The 15,022-nt window shown below is 36.1% G+C and overlaps 1 long non-coding RNA gene across 1 annotated transcript; it reads right to left on the minus strand.

Annotated features, from left to right (window-relative positions):
• Positions 1 to 337: 337 nt before the first annotated feature.
• On the minus strand, positions 338 to 14,554 carry LOC308064390. Its single transcript, XR_013928359.1, has 2 exons — positions 9,076 to 14,554; positions 338 to 8,992 (listed from the first exon to the last, which is right to left on the minus strand). It is a non-coding gene; the product is annotated as an uncharacterized lncRNA (long non-coding RNA).
• Between the last annotated feature and the right edge of the window lie 468 nt (positions 14,555 to 15,022).

The raw sequence follows: 15,022 nt of genomic DNA on the forward strand, positions 1-15,022 counted from the left end.
CCACTGGGGGGGGAAACCAAGCAGCCACAGATGACTGCCTGCCTGCTTCATCCACGCGCCAGCCCCCTGTTTAAAGAGTTTGAGGACCCCTGCCTTAGACCATCATGAAGATAAATGAACTGTAGCAGAACTGGCTCACACAGAACAAGACACAGTATGGTTACATGAATATGGTTCTGTGTTTGGCCAAATATCCATGTTTGCAGTTAAAGAATAAAGCTAGTTCACCAAACTTTCTGAATTAACAAACCATTCTGAATTGTCTTTCCTAATTTCTGCCAGCACTGTGTGACAGAGAAGTTTGAGTGTTTGTTGCATGTGGTAGAAACAATTGCTCTTTTGTTTTTTTCTAAAGATGTTAGCGCTAGGTGCATTGGCAACAAAACAAACTGGCAAAACAAGGTGTGCCATAGTGTGCTTCTGTTTGGGTTGGTTTGTAATTCTCCCAACAAAAGTAAGAAAGCTGGATGTGGAAGTCCAAATTACTAGAAATCCAAATTTCTGAGATAGAAAAATCTTATTCTTCTAGCATTAAAAAAAAAAAAAAAAAATCTCTGACAAAACAGAAGACCTTCCTGTTTTAAACTTGCATAAGAACTCTGAATAAACTTGGACATTCATAAACACCTGAAACAAAAAATGAAATGTCTGTGACAAATGTGTCCAAGGAATTAAACTACACACAAAGACCTTTCCAAATGGTCCATGGATCATTTCCAGTTTCAAGCTTATCAGGCTTCCCACTATTGATGCATTTTCCTAAAAGCTGGCTAAGCTCATACTCAAAGCTAATAAGTACCGGCCACAGTTTCAAGATGCTCTGGAGCTCCTGGCTGACTCTCACAAAACAACGGTCCTAACCAACATTTTCTATCACTCTAGAAAAGTGGTAGGGTCAGTCCTCAACTTTTTATACGGTGACCCAGGCTTTCATCACCTATTATATAAGGGCATCTCTTTATAACACTTTCCATGTTTAGGAGACACCAGTTTCTATACACACAATACCTGTCTGGTTGTTCTCTGCCCTCTGCCTCCAGAATCCAGCATCCTGGGCCTTGTGTGTGAGCTCTGCCAGTGTCTGGGCCCTCAAAACAACCACTTGAGTTTAAATGTGAAAACAACAGTCTATAGCCTCCTGACAACTTTTCTCACAGAATCATGCAAAAAATTGGAAAGGAGCTCTGAAGTTCACCTAGTACAATATCCTGCTCAAAGCAGACTAACTTCAATGTTAGATCAGGTTGCTCAGAGGTTTATTCAGACAAGTTTTGAAAAATTCTCAACATAGGGATTACATAATCTCTTGGGGTTATGTCTTGGTTATGTCTTCATTACCATTTGAAGGCAATGAAATATTAAAAGTTTAAAACTGAGCAACTATGAAAAACATTTTTGGAAACTGTCCAACAATATATCAAGCTCTTTCAGGAAGGGTAAGGACTATGATAATTTTTGAAACTGCAATTTAAGGAAGACATGTTTTATTCTCTGATCTCTTATATGAACTCATAGCTAAAAATAATAATAAAAAAAATAGAATAAAAAAAATGAAAACAAACAACCAAACAAAAAAGGATAAACAGGATTGAAAAAGAGCAGAACATAAACTATACAAATTTCTTTTAAGGGGGATTGTAAATAAAATATATTACAAAAATTTATACACCTTTTTTGGGAAAGTATAGATAGAACTCCAGTGAATATAAAAACTAAGATTAATAAGATAATATAGACTGGATTTGAATGTTGGAATAACAGATTTTTTGAAGTCATAGAGAAGGGACAGAAATTTATCAGAACATGTTGTTATAGCATTCTTGAAGATCTGGTAGCAGTAATTTGTTTATATAAAAAAGCTGACAACTGAATTAGAAACTGCCACAACATGACAAACTCATGTTTCCCCAGTTAAGACAATAGCTCAGGTTCCTGTATATCATGGTTTCTGATGCAGAAGATCTATCAAGGTCCTTTGTAATTTTTCATTTCTTCCCTGCATTGCAATTTGAATTTGAAAAAGTTATTTTTCTCTGTGGTTGGCTCTCCTTATTGCTGCAATGGATCCTTTTGGCATTGTAACCAGGAGAGCTGAGATACATCAATGAGCAATCAGAATAAAATTAATAAGAGTTTACTACCGCACAGACAATTTCTTAGCAGTGATTTCCACTCCAGATATATCAAAGACCCAGATTTTATCCACCTGCTGTGTTGGGTCTTTCTAGTTATATTGTTTCATTACCCAGATGGAATTAAACAATTAATGATTCACATGAGTATTACTTTTGAATTTGTACTGCTTCAGCCCTCAGATATCTTTCAACTCCCAAGTAAATTATACAGATATCTGGCTGACAGCTTACAGAATTCTTTTGGGATACACAGAGCAAAGCAGGAAAGGGAGGTGAGGATTCAATTAACAGAGATTCATTAGGATGGCATCAGACATAATACTAGTACCTTCTAATATCTCCCCAAGGATTTTCAAGTATTTGGCATACACTGATCTCAAAATCTGGCTTTGGGAGGGTGTTCTGTACCTTACCTTATTTATATATATTTAAAAAAAAAAAAAATATAGAGCAGATTACAAAAGAGAGACAGAAAAGATTTATACTGCATATTTTCTAATCCAATCTATCTTTAAAGGTCTCCACAGACATCTATATCTCCCTCTTGGCAAGTGTTCCCTGACATGAACTAGAAATGTTCTCTTTTTCTTTTCCTTTTTTTTTTCAGTTATTCTACTATGTTCCACACTAAATAATCACACTCTATACATTTTAACAGTCTTCAAATATTTGTAGAATATCACGACCTACTTTGTCATCACCTACCTGCTACATTTAGCTCTTTTAATCTTTACTCAGAAGTCAGTTTCTTTCTCCTGTCCATTCTACTTATTTTTTTCATAATATGGAACTTCCATCTAGAAGAAGCATTTACCATTTTCCTGTTACTTTAGAGTTAATAATATTCATAATTATCACACTAACAAAAGTCCAAAATCATAGAATCATAGAATCATTTAGATTAGAAGACCTTTAAGATCATTGAGTCCAACCATTGGCCTAGCATTGCCAAGACCACCACCAAACCATGTTCCTAAGCACCACATTTACATGTCTTTTAAATACCTCCACGTATAGTGACTCAGTCACTTCCCTGGGCAGCCTGTTTCAATCCTTGACAATCCATTCAGTGAAGAATTTTTTTTCCTAATATACAATCTAAAACTCCCTTGGAACAACTCGAGGCCATTATTCTTGTCCTATCACTTGTTACTTGGAAGAAGAGACCGACACTAACCCTGAAAAAACGCCCTTCAGGTAATTGTAAAGAGCGATAGGGTCACTGCCTGAGCATCCTTTTCTCAGGCTAAACAAACCCAGTTCCCTCAGCCACTCCTCATAAGTCTAGTTCTCTACACCCTTCACCAGTTTTGTTGTCCTTCTCTGGACACGCTCCAGCACCTCAATGTCTTTCTTGTAGCGAGGGGCTCAAAACTGAACACAGGATTTGAGGTGCAGCCTCACCAGGGCTGAGTGGAGAGGGATGATCACACCCGTGGTCCTGCTGGCCACACTATTTCTGATACAAGCCAGGATGCTGTTGGCCTTCTTGGCCACCTGGGCACAATGACAGCTCAGATTCATCTGGCTGTCAACCAACACCCCCAGGTCCTTTTCCAAAAGGCAGCTTTTCAACCACTCTTCCCCAAGCATGTAGCATTGTGTGGGGTTGTTGTGACCTAAGCGGAGGACCCGGCACTGAGCCTTGATGAACCTCATAAAATCGGCCTTGGCCCATGTATCAAGCTTGTCCAGATCCCTCTGCAGAGCCTTCCTGCCCTTAAGGAGATCAACCCCACCAACTTGGTGTCACCTGCAAACTTACTGAGGGTGCACTTGATCCCCTCATCCACATGATCATTAAAGATATTAATCAGAACTGGCCCCAGTACTGAGCCCTGGGGAACACCACCTGTGACTGTCTGCCAGCTGGATTTAACTCCATTTCTCATCACTCTTTGGACTCGGCCATCCAACTGGTTTTTTACCCAGAGGACAGTACACCTGTCCAAGTTAGGAGCAGCCAATTTCTCTAGGAGATTCCTGTGGGAAATGGTGTCAAAGACTTTAATAAAGTTTAGGTAGACAACATCCATAGCTTTTCCCTTATCCCCTAGGTGGGTAACCTTGTCATAGAAGGAGATTAGGTGTCAAGCAGGACCTGCCTTTCATAAAGCCATGCTGGCTGGGCCTGATAGCCTCATTTTTCTGTACATGCCACACAATGTCATTCAAGAAGACCTGCTCCGTAACCTTCCTGGGCACCAAGATCAGGCTGACAGGTCTGTAGTTCCCTGGATCCTCCTTGCAGCCCTTCTTACAGATGGGCATCATATTTGATAACTTCCAGTCAACTGGCTCCTCACTGGTTAGCCAGAACTACTGATAAATGATTGAAAGTGTTGTGGTGAGGACTTCCACCAGCTCCCTCAGTACACTTGGGTGGATCCTGTCTGGCCCCATGTACTTGTCTGTGTCTGAGTGGTGTAGCAGGTTGCTAACTAATTCCACTTGGATTATGGAGGCTTCATTCTGCAACCTGTCCGTGTCTTCCAGATCAGGGGGCTGGATACCCTGAGAACAACAGGTCTTACCATTAAAGGCTGAGGCAAAGAAGGGATTAAGTACCTCAGACTTTTTCTTATCCTTTGTCAATGTGTTTCCTCCTGCACCCAATAAGGGATGAAGATTCTCCTTAGCCATCCTTTTGTTGCTAATGTATTTATAGAAACATTTTTTATTGTTCTCTATGGCAGTAAATAGATTAAGCTCTAGCCGGGCTTTGGCCATTCTAGTTTTTGTCCCTGCATAACCTCACAATATCCTTTTAGTCCTCCTGAGTTGCCTGTCCCTTCTTCCAGAGTTCCTAAACTATTTTATTCCTGAGTTCCAGCCAAAGCTCTCTGTTCAGCCAGGCCATTCTTCTTCCTCTCTAGCTCATCTTTCAACATGTGGGGATAGCCTGCTCCTGAACCTTTAACATTCCCTTTTTGAGGAATGTCCAGCCTTCCTGGACTCCCTTGCCCTTCAGCACTATCTCCCAAGGGACTCCGTCAACCAGGATCCTAAGCAGGCTAAAGTCTGCCCTCCAGAACTCCAAAGTAGCAGTTCTGCTGACCCCTTTCCTTACTTCTCCGAGAATCAAAAACTCTTATCATTTTCTGATCACTATGCCCAACATGGCCTCCAACCATCACATAACCCTTAAGTTCTTGTCTTTTCACAAACAACAGGTCCAGCAGGGTGCCTTCCCTAGTTGACTCACTCACCAGCTCTGTCAGGAAGTTATCTATCAGGAACCTCCTAGACTGTTTCCTCTCTGCTATATCGCCAGCAGACATCTGGCAAGGTGAAGTGCCCCGCATGAACAAGGGCTAGTGACTGTGAGATTTCTCCCAGTTGCTTATGGAATATTTTGTCTGCCTCTTCCTCCTGGCTGGGTGGTCCATAACAGACTTCCACCATGATATCTGCCGTATTGACATTCCCCTTGATTCTTACCTATAAATGGCCAACCTTTTCATCACCATCTTTAAGCTCTAGACAATTAAATCACTTCCTAACATACAGGGGCTACACCACTACCTCTCCTTCTTTGCCTATCCCTTCTGAAAAGTTTATAGCTATCCAATGAAGCACTCCAGTTGCGCAAATAATACCACCATGTTTCCACAATTACAGCTAAATCAGTTTTCCTGTTGTATGTGGCTTCCAGCTCATCCTTTTTGTTGCTCATGCTGTATGTATCGGTGTAGATGCACTTCATTTGGGCTATTAATCCCACCACCTTTTGGGGGGATAGAAACCTTAATTTCTATGTGACCATTCCAAGCACTTCCATGTTTTTTAACACATTAACAACCCTTGTGTCTTCGATGCCACATGGATCTCCATTCCCGACTTTCACTGAGATGGCAAACCTAAGGACATTGCTAGCACACTGTCCCTCAAACATCGGTGTGCCACCCCCAGGCTTACCTCTAGGAAGCGTGGTTTTATTCCTTTCCCACTTTGTATGTAGTTGAAAATTAGATGCATTTATGGTTATCACTGCTTTTTCTTTATTTAGTGTTCTCTAATTTTAAGGCATAGCAATGTACTTCCCAAACCTCCTTGGAAGTTATCTTACTTCGTGTTGTCAAATACTATATCAAATCTTGACCACTGCCTATCACTGTATCAGCATCTCTTCCATGTAAGTTTCATGACAATCATAAAGTTATTGAAACATGTTGGTGCTTCTTTGTGGAAAATACATTTAGCTTAGGTTAGAAATTATCTGTTGTCAATCTTTTAAGCTTTACAGTTACTTAAGTTTTGTTTTTCATTGAATGTTGAGTAAAAGAATACATCTTATTCTCCCACCTCTGGGTAGCAAAACCCACAGAATGATGATGTTATCTGTTATGTTTAACAATACAAATCTGTAATCCCTCTGTGCAATGTCGTTTGTTAAAATGAATGGATTCTTTGACACTGAAATAGGAGGAGCATATCTTTAAGACTGCTTGCTGAAGACCTCAGTGAGACCCAACATAGTTACTGGTCTGCTGTTGGGCAACCTCAGAGTAAGATATCTAGAAAAGGGAACGGGACTGCAGATAATCTGGAAGCACATTAGTCTTTAGGGAAACCTTGAAAATACTTCTGGCACTTCAATTGGTCATCAAGCTGCCTCAGTAGGAATCACAATCTATTCCTCTCCTGCTTCTTTGAGGTGGGGCCACTCATGATTCTGTGAAGTCAAAGAATTAGGTGCTCAGGGTATTTTTCAGTGCGGTTTTCCTCATTTTATATTCTTCATGCATGTCACATTATTTTTTATTATTATTATTTTGAATATGTTTTCTATGTGTGATGTGACATCTCAAAGGTGAATTGTGATGTTATGTAATACTGAAAAAATCTGGGGAAATTCTAACAGGAAATCATGTATATGAAATGACCAGATTTTTTCAACAGTAGTAGGCCTCCTTAGGTCATATATGTCACAAAGAACTTTTTTAGAAATTAGGACTTTGATAAATTAATTGCAGTCACAAGGCACAAAATGTTCTGCAGATAAACTCACAGTCCTAAAAAATGTAGACCATGATGTCATTGAAAATACAAAAATATTTAAAAACTCTATTGTGATCAGTGTGTTCACAATACTAATCTAATTCATAATTTCTGCAGTTATATACACTAGTGATCTATACAACAGTTTCACATGTCCAATATTCTTCTTTACATTACATTAAAAAAATATCTCTGGTGCTCTAGACACAGTGTGACTGTTTCTCTGTACGTTAACATATGTATTTAGATGTAATCACATAGTAATGCTTTAAGTGCTTGAATTAAGGAAGACAGAAGGCATTTACCCACATCCTATAACATTTGTAGATCTATAACTAACTTGTGAAGAAAATCACTCATAGCATGCTTTTGCTTAAGTTATAAGGGAATACATATTCATAGAAGTGGGAAATTAATCTTGTTTATGTCTCATGCAACTTTTTTAAGATCAGGTATTAGACCAAGTAAAAGATTCATTACACAAATTCTTGGAGTCTAGTAATACAATTATATTTTGTAGTACAAATCAGATAAAAGTATGTCTAACTAAAATGGATATGAAAGAAAAACAGAGAATCTGAAACAGAAAAAATAAAACCAATATAATCTAAAAGGAAAATAAAATTTGAGAAAAGAAACATCAAACACCTTGTATTATGAGAGTTAACAGAGAAGTTATTTTAATAGAAAAAACTTATTTTAGTGTTAAATAAAAAAGTACCAACACATACAAAAACATCCACAAAAAAAAAATTCTTCTACTAGTCATTTTAAATTGCTGAACAATTGTTCCTGAAATCATTTATAAAGACATAGCTATGCAGAAAAAAATCCAAATGCAATTTGCCACAGTAAAACATTAAGACAAAGGAAATAAACCCAGAAAACCAGGAACAATTACAGGAACTGGAAAAAAAAAAAAAAAATATATATATAGGATTACAAGGCAAACAGTCCATAAACATGGTAGCATTCAATATGAGAAGGAAAGACTCAAACAAATGAGAAACAAAGAAAGCAATTTTTGTATTGGCTATGCTTCAACAAAATTCAAATCCTGGTATGTAAATACATTATTGAAACTTAAGAATAAATTTACATGAATGTAAATATAGTAAACCCCACAACATTACTCAACAAATTCTAATTAACATAAATAGTGTATTTCACAACACCTTTGATTCTAATAGAAAAATGAAAACAAAATTGAGAAGTTGTGAGCATTGTCAAACATCTATATTCCCATTTTACTAACTCATCTTCTGTCAATGTTTACATCCCTGACCAACCTAGGCTACACAAGGGTGATTCTTTCCTGCTACAGTCACATATCCACTATTCATTCAGTTTGATTCTGCTTTCCATAAAAAAAGAAAATTGCTAAAATGTTTTTTGCACTCAGGCTTGAAAAATGAATTCTTAGTTGTTATAATTTGAGACATTCTATAACATAGCCACACAGTCTGGGGGAAGTGAAGCATTGCTTAACATCTCACTCCAAAGAGAACAGACAGGGTGGAGAGAAGAAGGAATCTTAGTGTCTTATGACATTGGTTTTCTTAGCTCCAAGGTAATTATATCCTTGGAAAAGGTGTCAGTATGACTTTCACTGAAGTAGCTCTATAAAGCCCCATAGAACACTAAGGTAGATGACCCTGCAACAAAACTTTCCTTGAAACCAAGATTCAGATTTTCTTTTAAGATAGCAAATCCTTAGCCTCATAAATATAATATATATCCCACTGGTTCCTGGCTAGACATTCCTTGTCTCTCTCCTTGTTCATTGGTTTTAGTCAATGTGACATGAATTGAAATACATTTCTTAAGCTAGTCTTGGCTAAGTACCTTAACAACTACTGTCCTAAAAATTAGAATATTTTATATCCAGTGAATTACCTGTGAATAGTTTCTTACAAATGTAATACTTTGTTTCTTTGACTTCAGTTCTCTAGTTCAGTTTATTATGTTTGTTACAAAATATTTAAGTCCATATTGGTTCCACTAGGAACAAGTCAAAAAGGATCATTAAAAAAGGGCCTGCATCAAGAAGATAACTGGCCAGATACAGATTTTCAGGCCATGTAAAATCTGTTTTGGGACACAGTAAGTACCCTGCTCATAGGCTCACTCCTTCTGAACAAAGGGAGCAATCGGTCTGGATTGTTACAGGATCCTGCAGGAGTTCTACAGGATTTTTCTTTGTCAGTGAAGGATCAGGGTCAGAGCCAAGGTTCTTACTGCTTTTTTTGGTCCTTCCATTTCTCCCCACCTTTCTTCTGTATAACTTCACCATCATACAGCTGTTGTTCTTAATCATTGTTTTTGAAAGGTCTGGTGGGACAGGGTGGATTAGTTGGAAAAAATGGAGGGATGGCAATATATCCATTTTGTAGCTCTTCTAGTATATACGGATGATTACTTATAGCTTCACAAAAGTTTACTCATAAGTTTTCAGTCCGAGACTAATATTCTGATTCCATAAGGAGACAATTGAATCAGATCCCCTGCATTAGTGATATTACTAAAAACCTCTTGGCATTCCCCAAAAGAATCACTTCATTATGTTAAAAGGATCATGTTTTCTTTATTTTTTTTTAAGAATATTGACTAGAAAAGGGATTTTTCTTTTAAAGAAAACTCCATAGAAAATAATCAGAAAATCTGTTGATTTTTTTACAGCAAGTAATTTGTGGCATAGGAGAGAATTTGTATACCCTTCCTTGTAATAGAATATCTTCCACTGAGTTTTCAGCATTTGTTTTCTGTTTACTACCATATGCCAAATTCCATGTAATTTCACCCAAATAGCTTGTGGCCATAAATATGACATAGACAGAAAAATGACATGGAAGTAAAACTATGCAGAAAATGCTTTGCTACCTGAAAATTCAATAGCTCAAATGTTTCCTAGATAGATTTGTCATAATTATCAATGATTCATGGCTAAAAAGGTGATATTAAAGATGATACTAAAGAATTCATAAGGAGAACCTTATCAAGAAAGATATATTGAGATTTGCTCATGCTGACCCTACCACAAAAGGTGTATTTTTAGACAATATTTTTTCAGACCATAGTGTTGGAATTTCTAAATAATGCCTCAAATGAGATTTTTCTTACATAGTCACTCAACAACTACAAATTTGATAGAGTATATAGATTTGTGTCCTTTAGCAAAAGCCTTTGCTGCTGTATGAAATTCCATTGTTTTCATATTCATGGATATCACGTCATAGACACTCAAATATCCTGAAGTAATAGAATAAAGATATCTGTAATCCTAAGTGCCCCTCACTGAAATCAGCCAACTAAAATTTTCATATATAATCTGCGTGTTGAAAGATACAACAATTTAATAAATTACTGAATTAAAATTGAAGTTAATTAAAGAAAAAAAAACCCACAGTGTAGAATATACTTTTAGACTAGACCAAATTCTACACAAAAACCCATTCGACTTTTAGCAAAGCATATGAAAGAATGATTTTAAAATAGGTAAGATACCAACTTAAGGCTTATAATAAATGGAATTCAACCGTGTTTTGCTCAAATTTTGATTGCAACTAGGTATGTTGATGGCACACAGACAAAATAAAGACAAATAATAAAACAAGATAAAAATGAACAAATATGTCAACATAAACTTTCCTGTATCGAGTGTCAGTTTTTCTTCCTAGACAACAACTTATTTGCAAAAGATCATACAAATGTAGAATATCTTAAATCACCATCTAAATACTGTAGTAAAGTTGTGAAGTTGAGATAGGCCTTGCCAGGGAGCAAGAGAAGTGGGGCTACTCCAGGGGGAAGAAGTCAGGAGCTAGGCTGTCCAGCCAGGAGAAAAAGGAGACAGGGTTCAAACAAGCTACCTGCAACATAGCTCTGATGCCCATCCAGGAGACAAGGCTGGAGGCTGGCCCTCTAAGGACAGGCACTGCCCTCAGGACACTGGCAGGATTATACCAGAAAGTAAAATCATATAAAGGTTAAATGATGTGTTGTTCTATAGGGATGCTTACATATAGCTAGCTACACTAAATAAAAGACAAGTAGGAGTTGGTCATGTTCATTAGGTGCTCAATAAAATTTCTGTGTTATTCTTGAAAATTTCCTCACAGATCATTGCTGCTTGATCCAGATAACACTGCCAAATCTATCTCTTCAAGCCATTTCTTTTCTTAACAAGAGTCTCTATCAAGCCATCTTAATCATGATTTCTGTAGTGCTGTTTATACCTGATGTAACTGCTATCCTGAGTCCAGGAAAATATCTTTACTGAGCATTTGACACTTATATCCAAGTAATCTTTTGACTGGTATCTTACCTTATTGTTACCCAACTCATCTTTTGACTGGTATCTTACCTTATTGTCTGTTCCTTCTTGTACCCTTTTGTTACCAAGATTCCACGCAGAGGAGGAAGAAAGGAGGAGATGGGTGAGCACATGAAGAATATAAAAACCTATGGAAATGGCAATGCATTAAGACAACAAGGAAAAATAAAGATGATATGCATGTGTCCATGAAATGGTATCTATCACCTCACATTCATCTCTTCCATGTGTAAGAAAAAAATGATAGGTGAAGGGGAACAAACAAGGTCATTAAGCAAGATCATTCTCTTGTACAAAATCAAGTATGTGATTTTATCTGTCTCTTTAGATTTTGGGGTATAGCATGCTCCATTCTCCTTTGTTATCTATCAATAATTGGAACTTGCATTTTGAAACTATCTAGTCCTTAGATTACATTCACCTGTTAATTAATTGATATATATATATAAAAAAAAAAGAGGAAAATATGCTAATATTAATCACTCAAGAAGTTGAGATTTTTAGCATTCTTCAGGACTCACATTTCTCTTTTGATGGGCAGATTTTGGAAATTGTAAATTGTATTATTTTTGCAAGAGTAGCATCAATCAATTTATAATATTAATTCAGCTTTTGAGGGGACAATGAAATAACAATGTATACTTACAAATGATACTGAGTTAGGTCTGAAATTATAGGATAGTATATAAAATATTGTATTCAAAGATTAAGTTTCAGCTTTTAAGGATGGGTTATTTGTGGTGTACTATGTTTGAGTAGATATATAAATTAAAATGTAACATTGCTGTCAAACTCGATGCATTAAAACTACTTTTTCACAGTATCAAAAATTCCATTTCCTAGCTCTTTTAATAATCTAAAGCATTTATGAAGACACTTTTAAATTTAGATCTGGAAGAGTTTGTCCAAAATATGACCTAATAATAACTTTCAAATCATTTCAAATCATAGAGTTGGAAATAGAAACCACAGACCGAGTGTCATTTTCATATTCTGCTCTCCTTGATCACTGTAAAAAAACTTCAGTGGCACATTGCTGTTATATATCTTAACCATATCAAGCCTCAAGATTGAACAGTGCTTTTCTTTAGGAAAAAAAATAGAACTGTTCTGTAAATATATTTTTTTAAAATTTAATAGAGGATTTCAAAGAATGTTTAATATGTAAAAAACATGTTGTTAAAGTGTTAACAAATTGACGACTTGACCTAAATTTTAAGCAAAGAAATCTGTAAAAGAAAGCAATGAAGAAAAAAATTTTCAGTGATCTGATATTTTTTCTTCCAAACATTTATCAGAACAATTAATAAAGAATTGATTGTACAAATCTATGGTAGTATGTGTGTCCTTAATTTTATTTTAGAGTTTTTTTGTTAAAAACAACGTGCCAGGTGAATCAGTCATCTGAAAAATATGTGCATTAAAAGAAACCATCTAGGTTTTGGTGTGGTTTTTTGCATTTTGTATTTTATTTATATACATATTTATTTAAAATAAGTTATTTACCTATAATCTTGATAGATCGTAAACAGTAAGAGTTGGAATAATTTTAGAGTTCAGTGGAAAATTCACCAAAACATGTTTAGATTTTAATGGAAATCCACCACATTCCAATACCTAACGATGAGGTACACTATCAAAGAGATTTCTGAAAAATACTTCCTTTTACATATATAAATATGTATGTATACATATAAGCATACATTTATGTTTGTACATGTATTTAAAGTGAATTGCTTTTTGTGTTTCATTTTTGTTCAAATAATTTATACATATATTTCCCTTACCATCAATCATGTTAACATAGTTGATAAGAGGAAACTTATATCTAGACATCTAAGGTCTCATAGACTCACACTGGAGAAAAATAATTTTTGTGATAGGGGGTCTACATTTTTTGTGGTTACATCAGGTGTCATTTTATCTTCAAACTTGTCAGCTGTTCTCATGGAAATGTCACCTATGTTGTAAGTTCAGTAGGTCTCCCAGTGTGAATTTTGCTGAAATTATATATAAAAAAAGTTGTATTTTACAAGGACATGTACAATTTTTGGACCAGAAAAGGTCACTTGGCCCAGCAAGTCTTTACCCTTTAAATTTAGCTCTATCTCCCATCCCTCATTTAACATTAAAGGTGAAATTCTCATTAAAGCTTTGTAAAATATTTGACTTTAAATTAAAACATACAAAATTGCCCTTTTGTAAAGTCTGAAAATTTCCATGAAATTTATATTTTAGAAATGTAAAGATGTGTGTGGATAATATTGTAATCAGAACCAAAGACACCTTTTTTCCTTCAGTGGCCACATTTTTTTTCTCTCTCATTTATTTCTTTGTGGATTTCTTGTATATTTTGATACTTGAAATGAGATGGCCATACTCGTAAATACCCTTTTCTTGAAACTATGTAACTATGCCTACAGCACATGTTTCAGGGACTATTGGAGAACTTCTGAATTATGCATTTGTTTAACATGAGCTCAAGATTTTAAACAAAACAAAACAAACAAAAAAAGCGCCATTATTAAGGTAAAAACCCTATTAAGATGGTGAATCAGGTTGTTCTTAGTCAAAAATGTTGAAGCAAGTTACCCTGCATGGTGCTAAGCAAGGTCAAGCAGTCAGGGTTGTACCACACTTTTTGAGCATTCATTGGGACTCTATCAGTACTTAAAGGGGCTTATAAGAAAGGTAGATTTTTTACCAAAGTATGTAGTGATAGGATAAGGGGCAAGGCAACAGCTTTAAACTGAAAGAGACTGGATTTAGGTTAGATGTAAAGAAGAAATGTTTTCTGATGAGAATGGTGAGACACTGGAACAAGTTGCCCAGAGAAGCTGTGGATGCTCTATCGTTGGAAGGGTTCAGGGTCAGACTGGATGGAGTTTTGACCATACTGATCTAAGTGGAAGACATCCCTGTCCACGGCAGGGAAGTTGAAACTAGATGGTATTCAATCATCCCTTCCAACACATACTTTTCCATAATTTCATGATTCAGATAAGCTTCCTCATTCCCAGCAATTTGTACATACCAAAACACATAGTCTTTATGAGAGCAGAAGAGTCTTTTGCTCCTCCTATCCCCCTCTTCACCTCTAATAACTAAAATCAAAGACTTTCCTTCTGCAATGGACATTCTTCAGTGACAACTATTCAGGGACTTCTTACAGCTAACAAACATTAGATAGTTGAAACAGAATGAACTTTGACTTCTATCATTAACCATGTACAGAAAACAACCCCCCACTAAGCTGTGCATAACCTTCAATCATTGAAACTCAGTAACCTTCATTTCATGGGCTCTTTTAACTGCCTCAGCTTGCCAATGCATTTTTGTGTAACATCATCATGTTGTTAGTGAAGACTTACTGAATAGTTGCAGATACAAGCTTGCAGTGCGAAACTGGTTTAACAAGAGTTTCACATGTATAGAAAACCTTCTTTGTTTTCTGTCTTTCTGTTAACCTTGATACATTATTGATGTATGTTATGTGTTTATTTTTAATCATGTTCTTCTGGGAACACAATGAGAGCTGAAAGCTCCTGAATTT

This window comes from Falco punctatus (assembly GCF_963210335.1).
Source record: "Falco punctatus genome assembly, chromosome: 5".
Classification (NCBI taxonomy): Eukaryota; Metazoa; Chordata; class Aves; order Falconiformes; family Falconidae; genus Falco; species Falco punctatus.